The sequence below is a fragment of the Callorhinus ursinus genome, unplaced genomic scaffold (genome assembly GCF_003265705.2).
Source record: "Callorhinus ursinus isolate GAN/ISIS: 27379988/994484 unplaced genomic scaffold, GSC_fseal_2.0 scaffold17, whole genome shotgun sequence".
Taxonomy (NCBI): domain Eukaryota; kingdom Metazoa; phylum Chordata; class Mammalia; order Carnivora; family Otariidae; genus Callorhinus; species Callorhinus ursinus.
The window spans coordinates 13,371,425-13,394,134 of NW_027397079.1; the positions used below are offsets into that span (position 1 = coordinate 13,371,425).

Sequence of the window (22,710 nt, forward strand, 5' to 3'; positions counted from 1 at the left end):
AGGTTTAAAAAATATGAAGCTTACTACAATCCTGACATCAATACTGGACTAAATCATCATTTATTTATTATTCTGTCTTATAAACATATCAAAGCAGAAAACCTCTAGGCTCATGTACAATAAAATATTTTAGCATTAAAACTAAATAATAAAATGTCAAAGATAAAAGACTGATGACCCACTCAGACATCTCTCCTCTATGGCTTAGGGCAAAATCTATCTAAACAAGTAGATTTTGCAGAGCACTGACCCATGACCCAGTCTCAGTCTCCAAACCCACCCATTCTAAGGACACTTAGACTTGCTTTGTCTTTCCTTTGCTTTTCTAGGTTGAATTCGTATCTGCCAACTTTTTTATATGGAGTCTCATTAATGGAAATATGAAAATCTCTGATAATGCCTTTCGTAATTGCCAATGTGAATTATAAAATAAACTCAGAGTTGGTGTTTTTGTCCTTTGCAGGCTGCTGGAAGTCCCAGTTTACACTTTATTGATATATGTGTTTTTGAATCCAGTGTGCTATTTTGATGTCCATATTTTTTCTCACAATATATTCAAAAAATGAATTTCTATCCCTTCTAATATAATTTCTCAGAAAGAATAGAGGAGGTCAGACAATAAACCTGTTCTTTCACACTTAATCACCAGTAATAAGACAACAGAGAACTGGGTCATTTTATCGACAGCTTCATTATAGTTTGCCTTTGGATACAAGTCCCATGAGTATAGAAAATGTAGCGAATTAATGTATACTAGTTTGACCGATTTCACTGAAGGAATTAACTAAATGTTCAAAAGAATTTATTGGCCCACCTGGTAAAAACTATCCGATGAGTAAAATGTACTCTAAGGCTTTGTTTTCTGGACCACATAGCTTCATGTGACTGTATTCACTCAGATATAATTAATAAAACAATAATGCCAACTCCAACTCTGCTATTCTTACATACCAAATGAATCAAAATTGAAATTGAAACAGATGGAGCCTTCATGATGTCACTACCAGGGCTCACTTTTTTTTTTTTTTTTTTGGATCAACCCCCAGTTCATCAAATTATACTTTTCAATGACCCCTGCCAGAATGCCAGGAAATAGGGGAGGCTCACCAAAACCTTTGGAGAAGAGACAAAGCCATGTATTTTCTTGTCCTGCCACTGTCCTGGTAGCCGCTAAGGGGAAAAGATTAGAAGTGTGTAGTTGGTAACACAGAATCATTCTCGGAGGATAGGAGAGTCTTGGGCAATGACGTGGTGGAGTCGCAAACTCAGAATCTGAAAAAGGATGTGATTTCTTATAATCAGGTAGAACAGAAGATGAACCCGGATTTTCCATCAGCTGCCATTCCCCACACACAGACCAAGGTTTCTTCCTTGGATTGCCATTGCGCCACTGCCAGCAAGTTCAGAGCAAAGCACAAAGCCTAGTACAGATCCATTGGTCTAGTTACTATGTGAGCTGGTTTCTGCTTTAGCTGATTCAACAGGTGCCATTAAGTGGAGAAAATGGCTTATAGAAAAACAAGGAAATTTCATTTAGGAAAAGACTTCCTTCTACCTCCAGCAACATCAAGTTGGGTTCTGTTGAAGCTAGAAATTAAGTAGTAAGAAAATTCATATCTTTGGCTAAAAGCACACAGATTTACTACCTGCTCTGAAGCCTATTCCTTCTACCATGCGCTTAAGAAACACAGCCCGTGGAAACTGACAGGGAATGTATAACAAAGTTGCCATGGTCAGTGTTGCTGAAAGGTGCTTTCACATCACAAAACTAATTGTAACTGATTTGGGGGAGGGAAGCATAAAAAGCTGACAGCTCATGGAAAAACACATCATGGTGTATTTCTTCTTTGAGAGCAATTGTACTAAATACTCACTAACTTTAACAGAGTCCTAAGGTACACAAATTGCACACAGTCATAAAACACAAACTATGAATATGAATATTACCATTTAGACAGCCTTTAGTATAATAAAAAAAAGTAATTTGGCTCAGTAATATAGTCTGGCTTAAATGCAAATAAAAAGATGCATTGAAGGACGCAAAAATGGTACTCAAATGGGGGGATGTTGTATGACATAAATTTTTCAGGCACACAAGATTGGTGTAACGAGCACAATTGCCAATTTGTATCTGGGGAGTACTACTCTATGTATTGTGCAACAAACATTATACAGCACAATAAGTGAGGCAAAATAGCTGGGAAAATATGTGAGGGGAAAGAGTAGAGAAAGGATTATAAAATATCTTTATGAACATTAGCATAAATGATGTTACAATTTTCCAGCTTTATTCTTTTGACAAATTTTCTATATAGTAATGGTTTCCTCATATACTATCATTTAGAAACATACTGCACAACCATATACCTATAAAATCTATAGTTTCTTTTGTCAGGTTTGTTGCTGTATGCTAGCTAGTTAGGTGGTAAATTTGTAGCATATACACTAACTGGATTTTCTAAACACCTTCCCTTAGAAAAACAACATGAAATATAATAGCAATGCAAAACACTGGAGCGCAGTTTCTGTTATGTTGAACCAGGGAGCAGAGCATCCCTTGTGTTCTGTGGCATCTGCCCCTTGAGCCAGTCGTCCCTGTTAGAAACCTCCTTACAATTATTACATCACTTATTTTGTGCCCCTTGTGCTTGGGTTTATATCTCCCCATTGTCTACAACCTTTCTGAAAGCACGAAATTTGCATCCCTACTTTTTCTGGGACTGATTTTTCCGAATGTTTTAGTTTGGGTAATGTATTCATTATGGCTGCGACTTACGGTGGTGTTTTATTGTTTATTTGGGTTTTTTTTCCTTTTGTTGTCACTATTTGATTTTTTTCTTGACATTGGCAAACTCATTCGGTTTTGTTCTCCCAAGCATGCATTCTAACCTCCCCACCTTAATTATGATGAGGGAGGGGTTAATAGCTATTAGTAGATATATTTCCCTTCTAGATTCCAAACTAGCTTTTAAAATTTGTTTCCCTCCCTTAATTTATAAATATTTTAATCAATAATGTATCTATTATTTCCCAAGTGAGCCCTAAGAAGTATGTTTGATGGCCTCACACAAGCCATTCCAAGAGAACAGCCTCTCTCAAGCAGCTGACACCAGTGAGCCCCGCTAGTTTTTACCTCTCTCGAGTCCCTGTATTTTTAGGTTAGTGAACAACGGCACGCTTACTCCATCACTGAACCAATGAAATTGGATGTGTTGTGCAAGTTCCCTCACTCTTGTTTTGCTGAACTTGCATTGTATTGCCCACTGCATATTCAGTCTGAAGCTAGCCTGGAACAAAAAGCCAGCCATCAGAGAAAAACACTGTCTGTCCTCAAGGCTGTAATTCCACTTGATCAACATCAGCTCTGCATCAATAATCAGACAGGGCTCCAATAATTATGTTGGCAATGTAACAACACAGTCAAAACTTTAGTTATTTCCATGGAGTGATTTCCAAGGGCGGAGACCGAGGTTTGAGATGGATCCTTCCCCCACCCCCCTTTACTGATAACATCGCAGATGATTGAAAACGTGTGCCCTTTGTATTGTTTGGAATACCCCCTTCCAGTTGTTGCTTCGCATACCAACTAAAGAACTATACTTGCTTTCATATGTGACATACTTGCTTTTAAAAATCTAATTAAAACTTTCTTTTTGGTCCTTAGGTAGAAAGATGGCTCTGTTGAGATGAGCTCTTAATTAATGCACTGAGAGCTTACGAGTCCCACCTCTCAACAGGAATGATTGACGTCCAAGGATACATAAATTACACTAATTGAGCTCTGCCTCTATACAGGCTTTCCACAGCCAACTCATCAGAGAAGCTAGGTGAGTAGACCAGCATAAAAAGTTATTTCAATATGTTCTATGCTTTCCCAAAGGGGGGAAGAGAAACTTTCCAGACTGTTGCACATTTATTATCACAGAAGGCAGTTCTTTTCTTCAGTTTTAAGATGTAGGTTTTGTGTTGTAGTTTGTTTTTTTTAATTATAAAAATTAGCATTTTTAACATAGCCATTTAAATTTAAATAACCGCGTTCTCTTTGCAATTTTCAAGCAGCAAAACTTACAAGCCAATTACAGTATGCAAAAATCACTTGGCATCATTTGTTGATATTAAATTGTGTTGCATAGCAACCAACGCGTATGCTATGGAGGGATTGTTTGAAATCAAACCCAACCTTAGTCCCTGAGTTTGGTTTTTAGAAATGTACCTAATTGTAAGCACACCTAATCCCCAGCCTCACCAAAGACCATACTGAAATGTTTCTTTTATGTTCGTTTCGTTCTGAGGCTTTCAGTTCATCCATTTCTTTTATGCTGTTATAGGTATTCTGAGGCTCTGACTTTCCTAAGATCTAATAAACCACTTGGTATAACCCAGATGGCTTATTAGTCTAAAATAAAATTAAGAGACAGGGCTATTTGATAGAAATGAAGACAATTGTACCATATTAAACGTCTCCATTTATATCTTAAATTTTCATTCACAAAATTTTAAAACTGTCTCAACAATTGTGAAAAGCCCACCATTCTAATTATTTTCAAGGACAGTATGAATAATATGGGAAATTCAGGATATTGAATTATTTACTGACAATTTATCGCTAAAAATATATGTGTCATTCAGACAAAATATAAATAGGGCCTGAGTTCTACTGTGTAAAATTTTAAATGGCAAGAGTAAAAGGATGAAGACCACAAGAAACCTAGATTGAGAAATTATTAAGCATAAAGTGGATACATCAAAGTGAGTAGAAGTGGAAAAGCAAACCGTGAGAACAAAAGGGAAAGAAAATCCAAATGACAGAAATCCTGAAGTAGGTTTTTAGAACTAATAAATAAACTGCCAAACCTAAACAGACCCCCAAAATCGGTACTGGCAAAAGTAGAGAAAATAAGTGATAAAAGGAAACAGGACTGGATTCAGAAAATATTTAGGGGGGGGGGGACCATCGTGTCCCAGTATCAAAAATCAAAAAGAATTTTTTTAAGACTTTGGGTTCCTAAAACATTCAGGAGAACATGTTGCCCCCACACTTTCTCTCTTTCTATTCCAGGGCACTTTGCTGTGCCTACTGTTTCAAATTGTGAAAAATGTGGAGCCCCACTTAAAAAAGAAAATCGTAAGATGGCTACATTTCTATCAAATAGCTATATCATTACCTGGGAGAAAACCTGAAGTGGAGAAAAATTGAGAGAGATCAGAAAATCCTGAGCTTATAATCTCGTAAAAAAATATAAAATGCTTTTAACATCAAGACTATCTTGCTAAGACTCAAATGGAATAAAAGTGGAACATTTTCTTGACTGTTAGTTAGATCCTTTTATTATCTGGTGGCTAACAGGACCCAAATATAATGTATCGAGACCGTTGAAGTATAAGTCATATAACATTATCTGCTCAAAAAAATGATTTAGGTGTAATGAGCAGGAAGCATGTACCTCAAAAAGTCCAAGCCTTTATTTTAATTGTCTGTAATTATGTGTTTATGTCCCCTTCTTTCATCAAATGATATGTGCTAAGCAAGGTCAGGTGCTTAAGGTAGTTTTCTATGAAGTTGTGCTTGGAATGACCTAAATCTATTCATCTCTCTTGAGAATCTATGTATTTAATAATCATGAAAAGGCAGTATCACTGTGTGCTTCATTAGTCTCTTATCTTTAGAAATATTTATTAGGAGAAAAAGTAACCATATGCTCATCAGTTGGCAGATAGTCCTACTTGAATTCACATATTTTTAATGCAGTTCACAAAAAAACTCAACATACTTTAATAATACTACGTTAACAGTACCTTTGGATTTAAATTGGTAAAATGTGCCGGAATTAGTATCAACGTTTTTCTTCATAGATGTTGGGTCATCAAAGTGCTGATGCCTGACAGAAAACCATAAGTCATTACGAAATGGAGAGCAGTCAGCACAATGGTGAGCCAGGGCCACCGTGCCTCGAGTGGAACCATTAATATAATAGCCTATCACTCAAGCTAATAAAATCAGCTCTTACTCTAGTCAGTTTCCGAACGCGGACTATCAGATCCAAGTTTCCAGTTGCTATATTGCATCATACTCATCCTATTATTATTATTTAATAGATGAAAGGACAAACCAAGAGACGTGTTGGTTACCCTCTACTATTGTGCTGTATACAGTAAAATAAAACCTCAGTGAATTCTTCTCTTGTCTTCAAAACAGAACACTTTTCATATACTTATTGCTTCAGTAGGTTGATAGCTTTCTTAGACTTTCCTCATTTAGAATTCATGTCATTCTTTAGATGTGGGACTATTCAGTTAGCTGGACAACTCATTATTCTACCACTGTTTGGTCACTGGGTGAATTGCTTGTTTGTAACTGCAACAGCAGTTTTAAAGGTTTTGTGGATTTATGTAAAATAAAATTTGTTACATTTTTTAAAAGACAGAGTATACAGAAAAAAATCAACAAATATGCTATAATATCCTGTAATATCAATGCCGACACATTTATAAAAGCCTCTCCCCTCTAAAATAATTGCTAGTTATAATGTCTTAATATTTCTTCCACAAAAATGCATAGCCCTTTAATTATCTACCTACCATTTATGCATCCACTCTACAAGTTCTACTCATGGATTTTTATGTACCAAGCACTATTTTTAGTGCTAGGATTGTAACCGTAAGCAAAACAGATTAGAAAAAAAAAAAAAAAAACTAACCCTGGCCCTCATAGGTCATGCATTCTTGTGTGGAAAAACAGACTGTAAACAGAACAAATGTGTGTGTGTGTGTGTGTGTGTGTGTATGGGTGTGTGTGAGAGAGAGAGAAAGGGACAGAAACAGAGAAATAGTGGTAAATACTCTGAAGAAAAATAAAACAGGGAAGGATGCTTGGAAGTGCTTTTGTCAATAAAGAAGGTTTTATTGAGAAAGTGATACTTGAGCAAAGACTTGAAGGAGGTGAGGGAAAGGCCCCTACAGGCAGCTGGGGAGCATTCCAGGCAGAAAGAAGAGCATGTGCAAAGCTCTGAGAAAGGACACTCTTCCCAGAGGCAAGTGGCACGAAGGGGCTCACGGCTGGAAAGCAGGGGTGTAAGCAGGAGAGGAAGTTTTCAGTTAGCAGTTAGCAGTAATCGCGCCTCAGATAAACCTCATTGGCTACGATACTGCCACTGCGCAAAGCTTTGGGCAGGAGAAGAAGAACATAGCAGACTCCTGGAGACAGACGGTTAGAGACTACTAATCAATTTTAGCTTTTAATCTAGGTAAGATGTGAAGCTTTTAAAGTATTGTATTTTGTTCTGTGTGTTGTATGTGTATGTGTGTTTTGTTTGTTTGTGTTCTGGGTGTGGAATAATACTGGAGGACTTGGAGGAGGAAGATGGCATGACCAGATGTATGTTTTATAAGGACAGTCCTGGATCCTGTGCTGGGAAGAGACGGAAGAGGAGAAAGGGCGGCAGCAGGTGCACTAGGTAGAAGACTATTAGAATAATCCGGGCAAAGATGATGGTGGCTCGGACCAGGATGGGAAAAGAGACAGTGGCAATACGTGGTTTCACATTCCACATATATTCTGGAGGTAATACCGACAGAATTTTCTGAGGGGTTGCTTCTGAGACGAGAGATCTAGAAGAGCCAGAGATGACGCCAAAGTTTTTGGTCTGAGCAGCTAGAAGGATGGAGTTGCAGTTTGCTAAGGTGGGGAAGAGAAGTAGGAAAATGTTGGGAGGGTTCTGTTTTGGACCCATTTACTTTGAGATGCCTATTAAGTGTCCAGTTGGAAATGCCAGGAAAACAGCATTAATACAAGAATCTGTTCTTTAGGTCTTGGTTAGAAATAGGACTTTAGAAATTTCCAGCATAGGGGTGCCTGGGTGGCTCAGTTGGTTAAGCGACTGCCTTCGGCTCAGGTCATGATCCCGGAGTCCCGGGATCGAGTCCCACATCGGGCTTCCTGCTCAGGAGGGAGTCTGCTTCTCCCTCTGACCCTCTTCCCTCTCGTGCTTTCTATCTCTCATTCTCTCTCTCTCTGAAATAAATAAATAAAATCTTTAAAAAAAAAAAAAAAGAAAGAAAGAAATTTCCAGCATAAAGAAGGTACTGAAGTCACCAGACTGGGGGAAGTCACTGAGGGAGCAGTCATGGGTAGAAGCAGAAAGGAGCATCAAAGACTTAGACATGGGCACCCCAATGTTTAGAAGTCAAGATTCTGAGGTGTAGTCAGTGAAGGGGGAGGGAACCAGAAAAGGATGGTTTCCTGGAAGTCCAGGGGAAGCCATTTGTAAAGGCTGTCCTCACATCAATGAACATGAAGCTCAGATGGGATTCGCAATGTTGGGTCATTGGTGGTGTGGTGAGAGAGAAAATCTAACTGAAGTTGGCTCAAAAGAATGAGAGAAGAGAAATTGGAAGTTATCTCCACAGACCACTTTGAAGGAATTTTGCTATAAATAGGAACCAAAAAAAATTACATGGTAGCTATAGGCAGAAGGTTTTTAACCCAAAAACTTTAATATCACTTTGTCATATTAAAAAATGTTGATTTTTAGGGCGCCTGGGTGGCTCAGTTGGTTAAGCGACTGCCTTCAGCTCAGGTCATGATCCTGGAGTCCCGGGATCGAGTCCCGCATGGGGTTCCCTGCTCGGCGGGGAGTCTGCCTCTCCCTCTGACCTCCTTCCCTCTCATGCTCTCTCTCTACCATTCTCTCTCTCTCTCTCAATAAATAAATAAAAATCTTTAAAAAAGTAAAAAATGTTGATTTTTATATTTTTATTGAATCATTGTTAAATTCATAGATACCTTTGTGAAAAATCAATACCTTTGTGCTATGCACTTTTCTTACTCGTGTATGCTAGGTTTTATCATTTGCTTACTCTGTCTGAGTTCTTCAGAAGAGTTTTAAGGTTTTCTTATATAGAGCCTACACATTTATTTATTTAAATTTATTTTACAAGTACGGGCACATGAGCAGCATCCTTAGTGTTTACTTGATCAATAATAGAACAGAGAAAAGAAACTGTTATACTCAGAGGCCCTCAAATTCATATATCAATTTGCTTTATAGATATTGGACTGTTAACTTCAACACCTAAATTACTAATTTCTAACATACAATATTTTGCCCATGTTTTTGCAAGTGGCAATTTGTACGGTAGCCAGAAAGTAAGTAAAGAAACAGATTTTTCATATTTTCAGAAGTAGATGTACCTGAAATGAGCATCATGTGTACATAAAAAGAGTAAGTTGTAAAAATAAAATATGCTAGGTTGGATAATCATCTATAATGTTAACAGTCCAATTGCTTGTCATGTAGAGGAAAGTTGTGCTTTAATTAAGCAATAAGACATGACAGGGTGTGAATTATGGAGTAATAATTCTTGTCTAGTGTATTGTTAGACAAGAGGCCAAGGGCCAGGTGTCACTGCAAACATCATGCATAAATTATTACACTGTAATTTAAATCTAGAACTTTGTAGAATAATTCTAAATTATTTTTCAAATAATTTTGCAAAATAAGAAATATATTGACTATATTAAATTCTATGTTAGAGACTATATTGTAATGTGGTAAAATTAAGAAGCTAAAAGGAAGCATTTATTTAAGGGAGGGATGGAATATAGCAAGACGATATAGTAAAGTTGGCTTCATAATTTGTTACTCTCCACACAATATTTTTACAGAGATGATTCCTAGGAAGATGATACATTATTTTGACATTTCCCCCAATGATTCCCACCATGACAAATGGTGGGAGCTAAGTTTTGAGAAATTTTAAGAGGGGTCATTTTTGGCTTTTTTTTTTTTTTCCTTTACAAAGCAGTGCTTACTAACAAATAACTCTAACATAAATCTTCCGGAAAAAAAAGTGCATCTCTCTGAAAGAACTTGGCAAGGGGTGGAGCAATTCTACAGAATCTGGGGTCCTTTTAAAATCAGTGTGATTTGTAATCCTAACGCTTTCCCCCTTAACATACCATTTTGAAGGTCCTCTTTTATAAAGACATTAAAACAGATCTCTTATCACAAGAAAACACACTGTTTGAAATACTGCTTTTTTTTTTTAAAAGAAAACTCATTTCTGCCCATTCAAAAGAAAAATGTGTGAGGGTGCGTATGTGATTGAAATAAAGAGAAAGTCTGCTTGCTTTTCATCTGCAGAGTAGTGTTTCAAAAGACCACTTCCTTTTAAAGTCATTATATTTTGTGCTCCTATTGCTAATATTGTATACATTTATAATGGTTGAGGGGTTAGCAAGTTCGACTTCTTTTGTGAATATTGCAAGATGAATGTTATATATTACAACCTGAGACAGTTACTTTTGTCTCAAGATTTCCTTTAAATTAGTACATTTTATCATCAAATTGGATCTCTTTCTGTAACTGTGATAACCAGAGATAGCTTAATATATAGATCAAATATAAAGTATTTTTGAAGGGTTCCAGAAACACTCGGATCATTAATATTTACTCCTCTGGATTAGTGTTTGTGTCTCAGTCTTTTATTAAAATAAAATCCCTTCCAAAGCAATGATAGAGAATCCAGTTATCAGTTATGAATCCCTTAATCTATCCATTTGATAAACTAGTAGATTGTTTATCTATATTTGCTTTAGTCCATGACAGAAAGCAGAGAGGAAATGAGACACAAGAAAGGAACGTTGTAATAGATAGGAGACAAGAAAATGTCCAGCATGAAATGTGGGCAAGGTATCGGTTGGCAGGCCCTTAGGTACTAGAAGGTGGCTTGAAAGCACTCTTTCGACATGGTTGCGGGTAGAAGAACCCTAAGAAAGGGAACAGAATTATGAGTTCTTCAGGCAAGGATGGACCATGTCTTATTTGGTGCCTAGTATGTGTCTTAAATGAGGAAAGAGGTGGGAAAAGCCAAAGAAAATTTTATCTCTGGTACTGTATAGTCTCACCCACTTTATAACTTATATTAGGTTCATAGGTCTATCACAATGGTTAAATAAAACCCATTTTTTTGTATGTTTGTTTGTTTGTTTCTGTTCTAACTGAATTGGGCAAGACTGACTCTTCTACTCAGTGGCTTCAACTGATCCTTTTCTGGAGATCCATCTCAGTAGGATTTTACTTTATAATTCTTGATATGGAAGACCACAACTTTCTTTCAGTCCTTCTCCAAGGTTAGTTGGGTCAGTTTTGGGCAACTCATATAATGGGTGGCTTTTAAAAAGCATAACAGCCATCCAGAGAGTTATCTTTAGAGGACAGTGTTGTAAAATTATGCCATTAGCTCACAACAAGTATAAATGAAGAATACCCATGTATTTTAAGAGAAAGGTAATCAATTACTGTGTTTTAGTTTCTGTACTGTCATGTCCTTGACTTAGGCTAAATCTACTTCTACACAGACTTAATTATTTTAAGATATTTTAGGAAATAATAATTTGTGAATATAATCATCTCACTAGTTGGTTGTCATCGGGTCTACAAACTTATTCAAACAGGCACCAAATGTACGTTTCAGCCAGCCATACCACTCAGTAGGATGGTCAAAACTGCTTCCTATAGATTTATGTTTATTAGGATAAATTCTTTGTGCTTATTTTGTAAGAGGCTCAACGTTGGGGACTCTGCATCACTGCCTCATTAATGTTTACAATAACATTGCAGGATTAGCGTTAATTTAGAAACTGAGACACAAGTTCATAGGCTTCCTCATTAAGTAAGCAATGGATACAGTCTTTTAACCCAAGACTAAGATTTGAAAGCCAGAATTATTTCCAGTGAACCATATTGTCTCCTGCTGAAGTTAAAGTCAGAATGTTGGGTTTTGGTGGTTTTTTGTTTTGTTTTGTTTTGTTTTTTAGTTAAATTTAGCCCTTACTAAAGCCTTCTAAAGAAAACAAAAACAAAACCAAAACCAAGCTCAATTGCCCAGTCAGCAATCCAAGACTCTTAAATTCCTCCCGGTGACCATTCTAGGAACTCTCTCCTCTCATGTTGCTATATACCCTTTTTCCGGCTCTAGAACCTTTACACATTTTCAGAAGTGCAACAGCAGAAGTAAGTCGTGAATTAACAAGCATGAGCCCTGACTTCATCACGTGCAGAACCAACAGTCAGTTTAACGAAAAGGACCCCATGATTCTAGCCACAGAGCAGGAGCATTGCTTACCTTCACTCATGTTTACTTGTAGTCCATTTCGATGAACTGGTGTCACACCTTGTTTGTGCATTGGAGTAGGGTTGGGAGTTTTGATTATCTGGGGGAAAAACAAATACTCCCCTCTAAATCAAGGGCAGATAAAAGAAAGAAGACGCAGAAGCAATATCAAAGTGTTTTTGCCCGTGCCCGAGCCCATCCGTTTCTACCAGGTATGCTTAACATGTTTTTTATAATAATTCATCCACTTGACCCCTATCTTATTTCCTGACACGACTTCCCTGCTTTTTGTTTCAATTTTCTTCCCCAGAGTTGCTGTTTCTAAGGTTTTTGACTTAAAAAGCAGCAGCCCAGACTCCTATTCCTAATCTCTCTCCCGTATTGACAGTTACTTCTGATATTGACAACCTCAGGGCTGTCCCCACCTTTGGTTCACTCCACCACAGCCGCTCAGTGGAGAGAACACGAGTCCTCATTTCTGACAAGGTCACTCATCGTGTAAGTTGGCCAGGTTCCTTGTCACCGCATTTGGATTTAAAGTGCAATGTACATATCAATCAAGACCAAAGTAGGGAAAGGCATCCTTCCTATCTTGCACTACCATGGTATCATTTTAGCTTTGGGGGTGAGAATTATTAACAACATACCCCAGCTTTATTTACGCAAACCCCTGCTGCATAGTCAGCACAGCACAGAAAGCAAAATTATGAAAACCTAAGGTCAACAGTTGCTAGAAATTTCTATTTCTGCTTCTAAAACAGAAAAAAAAAAAATCCTATCTTTCAAATCATGGCATACGATATAACCAAGAAAAAAAAAGTACCGAAAAAAATAAGACACTAAAAATAGCTCAGTGGCAGTTTAATAACTGACAAGACTTATTCCATCAGCTGGAAAGAGTTTAAAGCCTTTACCTTCTCCACTCACATGATAGAGATTTACAGTTCATGGCTGAAAGCTAACATGTGATGGGGAAGTATGTGATCATGATTCTTCTGCAGATGCATTTTTCCTGCTTAATAAGTGTGATACTGTTTGTTTAAAGGAAATTTAAAAATCCCCAAGTTTTCAGGTGTTAAAAAAAAATAAGACACAAAGGACAGGAAGGAATGAAAATACTTGTGTACAAATAGCATTAGGACACCTGAAGGTAATCAGAGCTGCACCTGGTACTCCCGCGAACTCGAGGTCAGGTGTTGTTCACACAGAAATACGTTGAAAGAGAAGAGGTGGGTTGGAATCCTCTAGCATAAAAGAGAAAAATATCTCCCCTATGAAAGCGAGCACAGAGACAACCTATGCCACTGAATTCTTATCTCTTGGACCCCCTTCCCAGCACTCCATAATTCAAAACAGACAGGCAGCGGGCTGCACAGATGGTGAGGCAACACCCCGAGTCCGCGTGGAGCATCATAGATCTGGCTAGTTGTCTAGTTAACAGTCAGCTATTTTTGGATAATACCCACAGTTGTTTTACAAAAATGAAAAAAAAAAGATGGATTTATCTGAGTTCAGTTATAAAAATATTTGTACAGGTTGGTGCTTGGGCTTGCGCCATTGTCCTCACATTTCGACAGCTGGCGGATTACTCAAACCAACTTCTTTGCAATCGGCAGCAAAGAGATTCTGTGGAAATGATACCGTGCACCATATTAGTGGCATATGACAAAATTTTTGGTCCCGAAAGAATGTTGGAGGAGCTGATTTTTTTTTTTATTTGCACGTAGTTTTGTTTGTTTTTGACTTTGAACAAGCAGATGGCAGAGAGGCTTTGAGACTTCTTTGCAAGTCATCCCAACACACAGTCCTAGGTTAGGTACGGAGGAGACACTCTGTTAAGTATGTGCTCATCAAAATGATGACCGGGATTCCTCAGTCAGCAGATGATGTTGGGGAAAGTTCTTCAGTTAATGGAATGTGGGGGTTTATGAGGCTTGATTCATTTATGTAGCGAAACAGTGTGGGGAAAGGAAGCAACCATATGAAACCGACCAAGTATGTTCCTTGTAAGATTTTTTTTTTTTTTTAGAGAGAGAGAGAGAGCCAGAGAGAGAGAGCACAAGCAGGGAGAACAGCAGAGGGAGAGGGAAAGGCAGGCTCCGGAGCCCGATGTGGGGCTCGATCCCAGGACCCTGGGATCATGACCTGAACCGAAGGCAGATGCTTAACTTACTGAGCCACCCAGGCGCCCCCAAGTTGTTCCTTGTAAAACACTTTTTACAGATGTAGTTATATTGGCAGATATTAAGCTACCTTTCAAGCTATAAATCAGTTTACTAATCACAAATCTTCAGTCTAGTAACAAGACCAACAATCACAATAGCATATTTGACAAAAGCAACATTGAAGTTATCTGTGCTAATTTTAACAAAAAAGGAAGAGATGATAACAATTCATCATTTATTGAATGCTATTACTTCCCGGATTGTGTTCTATATTCCTAGCGATTTGCATATGTATATGTGTATATATATATTTATCATATATATTATATATATTACATATATATTATTACACACATGTTCATATATATAAAATCACACAATCTTGCTTTCTCAAGTTGCTTATAATACAATAGATAAAGACCGATGCAAAGTAACCTGTTTTTGTAAAAGTGCAGATAGCATGCGTTGAAAGTTCAATAGGGAGAGAGAGATTTGGGTGGAGAAACGAGAAAATCTTTCATGGATAAATTGTGAAATCTGCCTTCAGAAGATGGATACCATTTCAAATGGTGAAGAAGGGAAGGGCATTCCAAGAGGAAACGGCATTAACAAAGGAATTACCATGTGAATTCACCAAACTTATTTAATAAATAATGACTAAGCCAATCTGGTGGAACATGAGGATTGTGGTTGGGAGGTGGTTAGAGCAAAGTAGAAATGGTAGGCAGCATTGAATCCTGGAGGGCCATGGATGGCAGGCAAACAGGACTGTGGTCATGATTTTTATTTAAGAACCGGACAATTTTAAGGAGTTGTGTTCTGTTTTTGTTCTGTTTTTTAATTTATTTATTTGTCAGAGAGAGAGAGCGAGCACAAGCAGGAGGAGTGGCAGGCAGAGGGAGAGGGAGAAGCAGGCTTCCCGCCGAGCAGGGAGCCCGATGCGGGGCTCGATCCCAGGACCCTGGGGTCATGACCTGAGCCAAAGGCAGACGCTTAACCAACTGAGCCATCCAGGCATCCCTGTTTTGTTTTGTTTTGTTTTGAGTAGGCTCCACACAGGGCTTAAACTCACGACCCTGAGATCAAGACCTGAGCTGAGGTCAAGAATTGGACACCCAACCGACTGGAGCCATCCACGTATCCCAAAGAGTTTCTAATGGCCCCATAACAATCCATGTCTGACATTTGTATTCCGTTATTAGTCAAGACCCTTAATTAATCTAACCTGCAAGCCCCAGAAAACTAAAATAATTGTATGGGCCAACAGGCTACTCTCGACCCTTGGTTGTTGTTACCTTTCCAGAGGCATTATCAAGGTCACCGGTTTTGTTAGATTTTAGACAGTCAGCTCTCAAGTGCAAACCAGGGTATTTCTTGGTTGCCAGTGAGCGCTTCCCAGTTTCTCCTGCTTCAGATTTCAGGTTCAGCTCAGTGAACTCAGTGAACTCCAAACAACTCAGCTCAGTTGTTTGGACAATTCTCTCACTAAGATGCCAGTAAATTAGGGCAATGATGTCCTTGGTCGTCCACACATCTCAGACACCAGTTGTTTTTTTAATGCTTTTTATACTGATGCTAATTAAAAGGGGGAAAAAAAATCCTCCTAATCTTATACCTAGTTTTCACAGTTTAGTTATTTGTAGAGCGTTCAGTTCATTATTTTTTAATTGTGTTCTTTTTACACTTTTAAAGGTATTAGTTTCATGAAAATGGTTTCCTTTTTTATAGTCTTACTCTGTTTTTACTCAATAAAATATAAATGAAAAAAAATATTTTCCAGCATAACATGATTGTAGAGAAAGAACTCAGATTGTTCTAGTCATAAATCCATCATACCCTTGAATGCTAAGAAGTTTGAGTCAGCCCATTTAAAAAAAAATAAGTTGAGTATACTCTGTGCTAGCTGGTTTGAATCTGAACATAACAAGTTGAAGTGGCCTTTCAGAAATCAGACCAATTAGTTATATTTATTATCTTAAGTCAGCTTATTTGGCCAAAATTGGGCAAATTTTAACCCAAACAAGTGGTCCAAAAGAGATCCATGAACACATGGCCAAGTGACCTCAATGCATACAATTCTGTCACTGCACCCCTTAGTGATGTCTCTCTCTGCCCTACTCATCCTTTGTGGATCATTGTGAGGATAAATAGCAAGCAAGGTTTGTTGGATCTTCTTGATGAGTTCAATACTAGTAGTGCAGACAAGACTGTTTGGATTTCTCTTCCTTGTGGAGAAAGCACATCGCCCCTGATCATAGTCCCTTAATGAGCGAAAAGCAGACCGGTTGTAATCCCTGGTGTCTGTCACCTCACCAGCTCCAGTGGAGAGACCTTTCCTGGGAAATAGGTGATGACATGCCCAATATCTAACTACTCCTCCGTGAGCATCTCCGTGCCAGAGGAGTTGGTCCCTGACCAGGGGCGTGGGACTCTCCTTATTTCACAGATCCGAAGAGCAAGTACGCGGATGTAAGACTATCCCAAACAAAGGGTGAGTTGGGGCAACACTGCTAATGTCTTTTCCCAAATGCGCCCTGTAATCAAGAAATAACCGATTCTCTTCTGTTGTGATGTCCTCGTGGAATAGAGGTGTTACCGCTCCCCTTCTCCACAGCACAAGTAAGGAGACAAGTAGCCACAGTTTGAAGAGGGAGGACAAAGCTGCCTCCTTCCCATCTTGGTTCAAGTCATAACTGATCCATCTCAGCATTATTGCTTTAACAAAAAAAAATAAATAAATTTCTCTGATTTTTTTATTTCATCAGAATAATGTAGCTTATCACTCTGTGGCTAAAAATCCAGTGGACACCTCTGAAACAAGCACAGTGGGGAGGGTAGAATTGCACGCTGTGTGCATCAGGGTGGCCCGTGCAGGCAACGGGAGTAATAGGAATGATTAAACCCTGTCGGGCAGGGTGAGGTTGAGAGCTTTCGTGCCTCATGACAGGCTGCGACAGTCAAGTGGCATCGAAGCAGAACGAACAATAGTGGCAGTTTGCTGAGAGCAAGGCAACTGTCAAAACTGCTGTCCAAAAGCAAATGTTGGTGCTCACCACCAGCAAAGTTTGCAACCTGATGACTCAAATGCTGATGGCCAAGATGTCTTCCCAGTAAAATCCAGGTTCTCGTCCTTGTCAAGGGCATCCCACGGTTATCGTCCTGACTGCCAACTTTCTCTCTCTCTCTCTCTCTCTCTACCTCTCTCTCTCTCTCTCTCTCTCTCTCTGTGCTCTGGGTATTGTCCACTTTCTCTATTAAAGAAAGTTCACCTTCTTTTAGAAAAGTGCTAACCGACCACCACACAACCCACGTGGCCTGCTCAAAGTCCTCTCCTGATGTGTGATCCACGTGTAGCTTACCATGTTCTGTGTTTGGAGAGGTTGCACACAATCCACAAAGAGAAAGCCTGTCCATGTGTGAAGTCTAGTTCCAATTATGTTGTTGTAAGAATAGGTTGCAGCACAGATGTAAACCTGCCATCACAAATAGGGTGAAATACTTCACACCCAAAGCTAAAACAGCGAACTTAGCATTGTCACCCGGTTTTTGAAAAGTTGGGAAAAAAAATTGCTTTACACCCATGTGGTTTCACAGGTTTATATTAGAAGCCACAATAGACACTTTTCACCAGCAGTAAATGAGAAACCTTTCAACATTGTAATAACATGGGGAGAGTTTCTCGGCCTCTATCATCCTACGGGAATTCTCCCATTGAGTTGCCATAGGTTGAAGGGATAGGGAAGGTTGCCCATGGTCTCTCTATCATACACGGGCTCAATTTTAGTCTTGCACTCTGTCATATTTTTCATGTTTGGGGGAGTCCAATAGGGAAGGTGTAATTCAAGGCTGCAATCTTCAGGGTGCTAGGTGTCTTACCTCTGATGAGGTCAGATTGGCCAGGTGTCATACCAGCTAGGAATTCCCAGATCCGAAGATCCCTCTTTGTCTCTGAGAAATATAATCTGAAAGACCTCATGAGTGCCTCGCTATAGGCTTTAACAAACCAGTGCGCTCAGCACAGTAATGCTCAGAGTAAGCAAAAAGGTTACCACTTACATCTCGTTAGTAAAAGTAGTGACTGTGGATTTATCAAACACCCCTCAAATGAAAAATCATCTACACACACTTAGGCACCTAAAATAGTTCATCAGACCTATGATGTGGAAGTTTCATCCTCCTTACCTGCAGCTGCAAAGGCAAACAAAATCATTCCACTTCTACTGTTAGGAAGGAGAACATATTTTTTATTTTTATTTTATTTTATTTTATTTTATTTTTTTTAAGATTTTATTTATTTGACAGAGAGAGACACAGCGAGAGAGGGAACACAAGCTCGGAGAGGGAGAGAGGGAGAAGCAGGCCTCCCGCCGAGCAAGGAGCCCGATATGGGGCTCGAACCCAGGACCCCGGGATCATGACCCGAGCCGAAGGCAGACGCTCAACGACTGAGCCACCCAGGCGCCCCGAGAACATATTTTTTAAAAGGGTAGTAAATTAGCTTGTGCTGGAAGCATCTGTTTTCCTGCCTTCATCGCTGCCAACTCCGTCTGTTTCCTTTGATCTATGATTTGCAAGCTACTGTTACTATTTATGTGTTCTACAATTACAACCAGTGACACCTCCCCTTCTCCAGCCCTAAGCCACAAATATGAAAGGAATAAATGCCATTTATTGTGACAGTCTGCCTTTTGTCTGTGGAGCAATGACAAACTACACCCCCAACAACTGGCTACTGTTTTTATCCTGCTCCCCAGCTTACTTCTCAAGTGGCCTCCGGAATGTGGCACTAGATGGACTTGAATAAAAATGCCTAATGAGAATCTTTTGCATTCACTTACCTCCCAGTGAGCTCCTGTGGGGGACAGATAGTGGCGAAAGAACAGAAGGGCCAGCAGTATGAGGACATTTTAAAGATTTTGTACATCTTTTGAGGGAGGGAGGGAAGAGACTCCCTAGCTTAACAGGGATCTCTGACCACGAATGTACTTAACTTTGTAAATGTATTTAATTTTAAAATCATACAGTCTACAGACAGTGTGAAGAGGGAATGCAGATCAGAGTCGTTCATGAACTTTGGAACGGTTTCCATTTCCTCAGCCTGGGAACTTTGAGCCGAACGGCACACATGCAGACTGATTGGAAGAACCAAAATGAGGTTTGCCGAGGGCCTGTACTAATTAGCTTTTGAAGCTGTGTTAAGATGATATGTTTACTGGATAATTGCGCTTTACAAAACAGAATAGATTAATAAGTAAAAGAGTCGCTGCAGTTTTTGCAAAGGCCCAACTTTGAGCTAAGTGCAGGCTTGTAAATATTCAACAGCCAGCCTGCTTTCGTCTGGTGGCATTAGTCAGAAAAGGTCACTAAAAGCCAGCACCTAGCTATGGTCTCAGACAGATTGCGTTTAGGGACACGCGGTTCTGTTTCCTCTTGTTTTTAGGGGTTGTTAAAAAAATGTTCACCACTCTCTGGAATTCCACTCCTAAAGAAGTAATTTTTCTTTTTTTCTTTTTTTTTGTTTTCTAAACCAACTGTGTTTTCTACCAAATTTCTATTTTAGGAAAAAAAAACATTAAAAAAATCAATAACAGTTTTCTCCCTTGTTAAAAAGACGCTCATAACTTGCAAAAATTGTTTTCTCTTGTTTTCATTCTTTGATCCAAAGTCTTCTAGCAGCAGCTCTTAAGTATCTGAAGTACAGTTTAACCACATAAAGTCCACCGCATAGAGAGTCGCCTGGCAGAATTCTCGTTTCTTGGGGGAGGTGAATGGAGAATACAAGCTGACTTAGAAGAAAGGTGATTAAGCAGGCAGATGTAAGAATAAGGAAAATTAAAAAAAAAAAAACAACTAAGCAATGTATAATATTAGTTAATAGTTTGTTCAAGGGAGGAATGGAATTAAATCGACCATGTAACTGTAAATGGAGTCTTAACATTCCGGTAGAGAGCCAAAGACTTTCAGACTGGGATGAAAGACAAAATCCAACTGCTTATAAAGAGCATAGCTAAAATGTATTCTTTTAATGTTTGGAAATACAATCATAAATAAGATGTGCCTGGTAAATGTAGAATAAAAACAAAAGTTGGGGTTGCCTTACTCATACCATCTAAAGTGGAATTTCAGGCTCTACCCATTAAACAGAATAAAAGAGGTATTGTAGAAGGAAGTAGGAAATTTTGTGTTCATAGGAAAATGAAGAATTATAAACTTTTTCGTACCCTGCAATGTAGCTGTGAATACATAATACAAAAACTCACAGAAATACATTTGGGTAACACCTAATGATAATAGAGAATTGATTAGCAAAATTCTGAAAGAATTATAATTAAGTAGAGTGAAAAAAACAAGTATCTGAATAATACAATCAGCAGATACCTGTGTGTATATGCATATGAATAGACAGTAGATGGCTAAAATGCTAGATATTTAATAAACAATGACATCATGCTTACTATGTGCCAGGTACTGTTCCAGAGTTGGACATAATTAATTCATGTAATTCTCATAACAACATTTTACAGATAAGGAAACTGAGGCACCAACAGGTAGCTTGCTCGGGGCTCCCTGGCAGAGAGAAGTTTTTTGTTTTTGTTTTTTAATTTTTTTAAAGATGGTATTTATTTACTTATTTGAGAGAGAAAGAGCATGAGAGAGGGGAGGTCAGAGGGAGAAGCAGACTCCCTGCTGAGCAGGGAGCCCGATGCAGGACTCTATCCTGGGAGTCCAGGATCATGACCTGAGCTGATGAGACTCCAGGATCATGACCTGAGCCGAAGGCAGTCGCTTAACCAACTGACCCACCCTGCCGCCCCCAAAAGAGGAGTTTTAAAGGAGGATTTAATCCGGCTGGTCTGGCTCTAGGCCCTCACTGGTCTTAAAGATTCTTAAAACACAGCTTGCTGCCTACAGAGAATCTATGTGTTGTTTTTGGTTTTTTGTTTTCTTAGTCCATGAGAAAATGTGAAACTACTCACGAACTGATCAAAACAAACTTTTACAAATTTCAAAACATAGAGATTTACAGATAATATTTTCTGACCATAACCCAGTAAAACCAAAAGTCACCAACAGAAGATCTCTGCTTCCTCCAACAACAACAGAATCTCCACCTATAGATTTAAAAACCTATTGTAATTAATTCCAGGATCAAAAAAGTATCCCACAACTAAGATTAAAGATAATTTAGCAATTAAATATGCCACAATTATTCCTCTTAATACATGACAGTTTTCACTCCCCATTCTATTATTTTTAAATTGCTAATAAAATTTCTAAATATTGTCCCTAATTCCCTTTATTTGTACTAATCTAGTCACTTAGGTATATCTATGTTGAATTTGATAGACCTCAATTGGATAATTTCCCACTATTAACACAGAATTAATTTTATACCTTTGTAAGTATATATTATTTGTAATTTAATTTCTCCTAAGTTGGATCCATTAAGGTTATGATAGTGAGATGTGTGACCTAAAAATTTTAATCAGTCCAATTCCAGAAGTCATTTTATAGCTTCAAAGGAGGAGGTGGGGCTTCCTAGTCACTACCAAGGAGTTCAATATCTAAAAATGTGTATGGCGGGTGCCTGGGTGGCTCAGTTGGTTAAGCGACTGCCTTCGGCTCAGGTCATGATCCTGGAGTCCCGGGATCGAGTCCTGCATCAGGCTCCTTGCTCGGTGGGGAGTCTGCTTCTCCCTCTGACCCTCTTCCCTCCCGTGCTCTCTATCTCTCATTCTCTCCCTCTCAAATAAATAAAATCTTTAAAAAAAATAAATAAATAAAAATGTATATGGCATTCTAAGATCACATCTAAAAGTTGTTTTTTTAAATACCAGAACCATATTATAATGATTTTATTATACCCCTCACTCACAATTATACTTGAAAAAATCCTCACAGTCTATGTATGATTTACTAAAATGTTTTCAATTACATGCCACTTACTGTCAAGTATTCCTAAGCATGGGGTATATATGTTATATTTCTATATTTGGGAAAGATTAGAGGTAATCTACTTTAAAATGCCTAGTAGACTCTCTAACACATAGGGTTTAAATTTAAAGCATGAATGCAATTGTCCAATATATTTTGACATTTGGAATATGTCACTCATCATCTTAAATATCAGTTCAAGAGAATATTTCTAGGATATCGTGATTCTTCACTCTAGTATCTTCCTTTTCATTGGTAGTAGACAAGTTTCAGTGGCCACTTTGTTAATCTACTTGGGGTCATTGGATGATAAGCTCTCATGAGAAATTCTTGTTTACCAGCACACCTGAGGGACACAGGCCCCTCCAGTTAGTATCAGGGCTCACTATGCATTTTATCTCACAATCCTGTGAGAGCAGTTGAAAATGCCTCCCAGGTTATTTTGTAGTGATGTGAAAAGTGAACATCTTCTGGTCTAATGGGGGGTATTTCCTAC

At 38.5% G+C, this 22,710-nt stretch overlaps 1 protein-coding gene and 1 pseudogene across 1 annotated transcript in view; one reads left to right on the plus strand and one right to left on the minus strand.

The window, feature by feature from the left end:
* The window catches only part of TENM3 (teneurin transmembrane protein 3), a 1,496,942-nt gene that overhangs the window by 520,393 nt on the left and 953,839 nt on the right, over positions 1 to 22,710 (plus strand). Inside the window, exon 3 of the mRNA XM_073902279.1 lies at positions 3,665 to 3,827. The gene's annotated coding sequence lies outside the window, so the exon portion shown is untranslated. The remainder of the gene's footprint in view (positions 1 to 3,664; positions 3,828 to 22,710) is intronic.
* Positions 7,082 to 7,163, minus strand: LOC112834865 (U4 spliceosomal RNA; annotated as a pseudogene).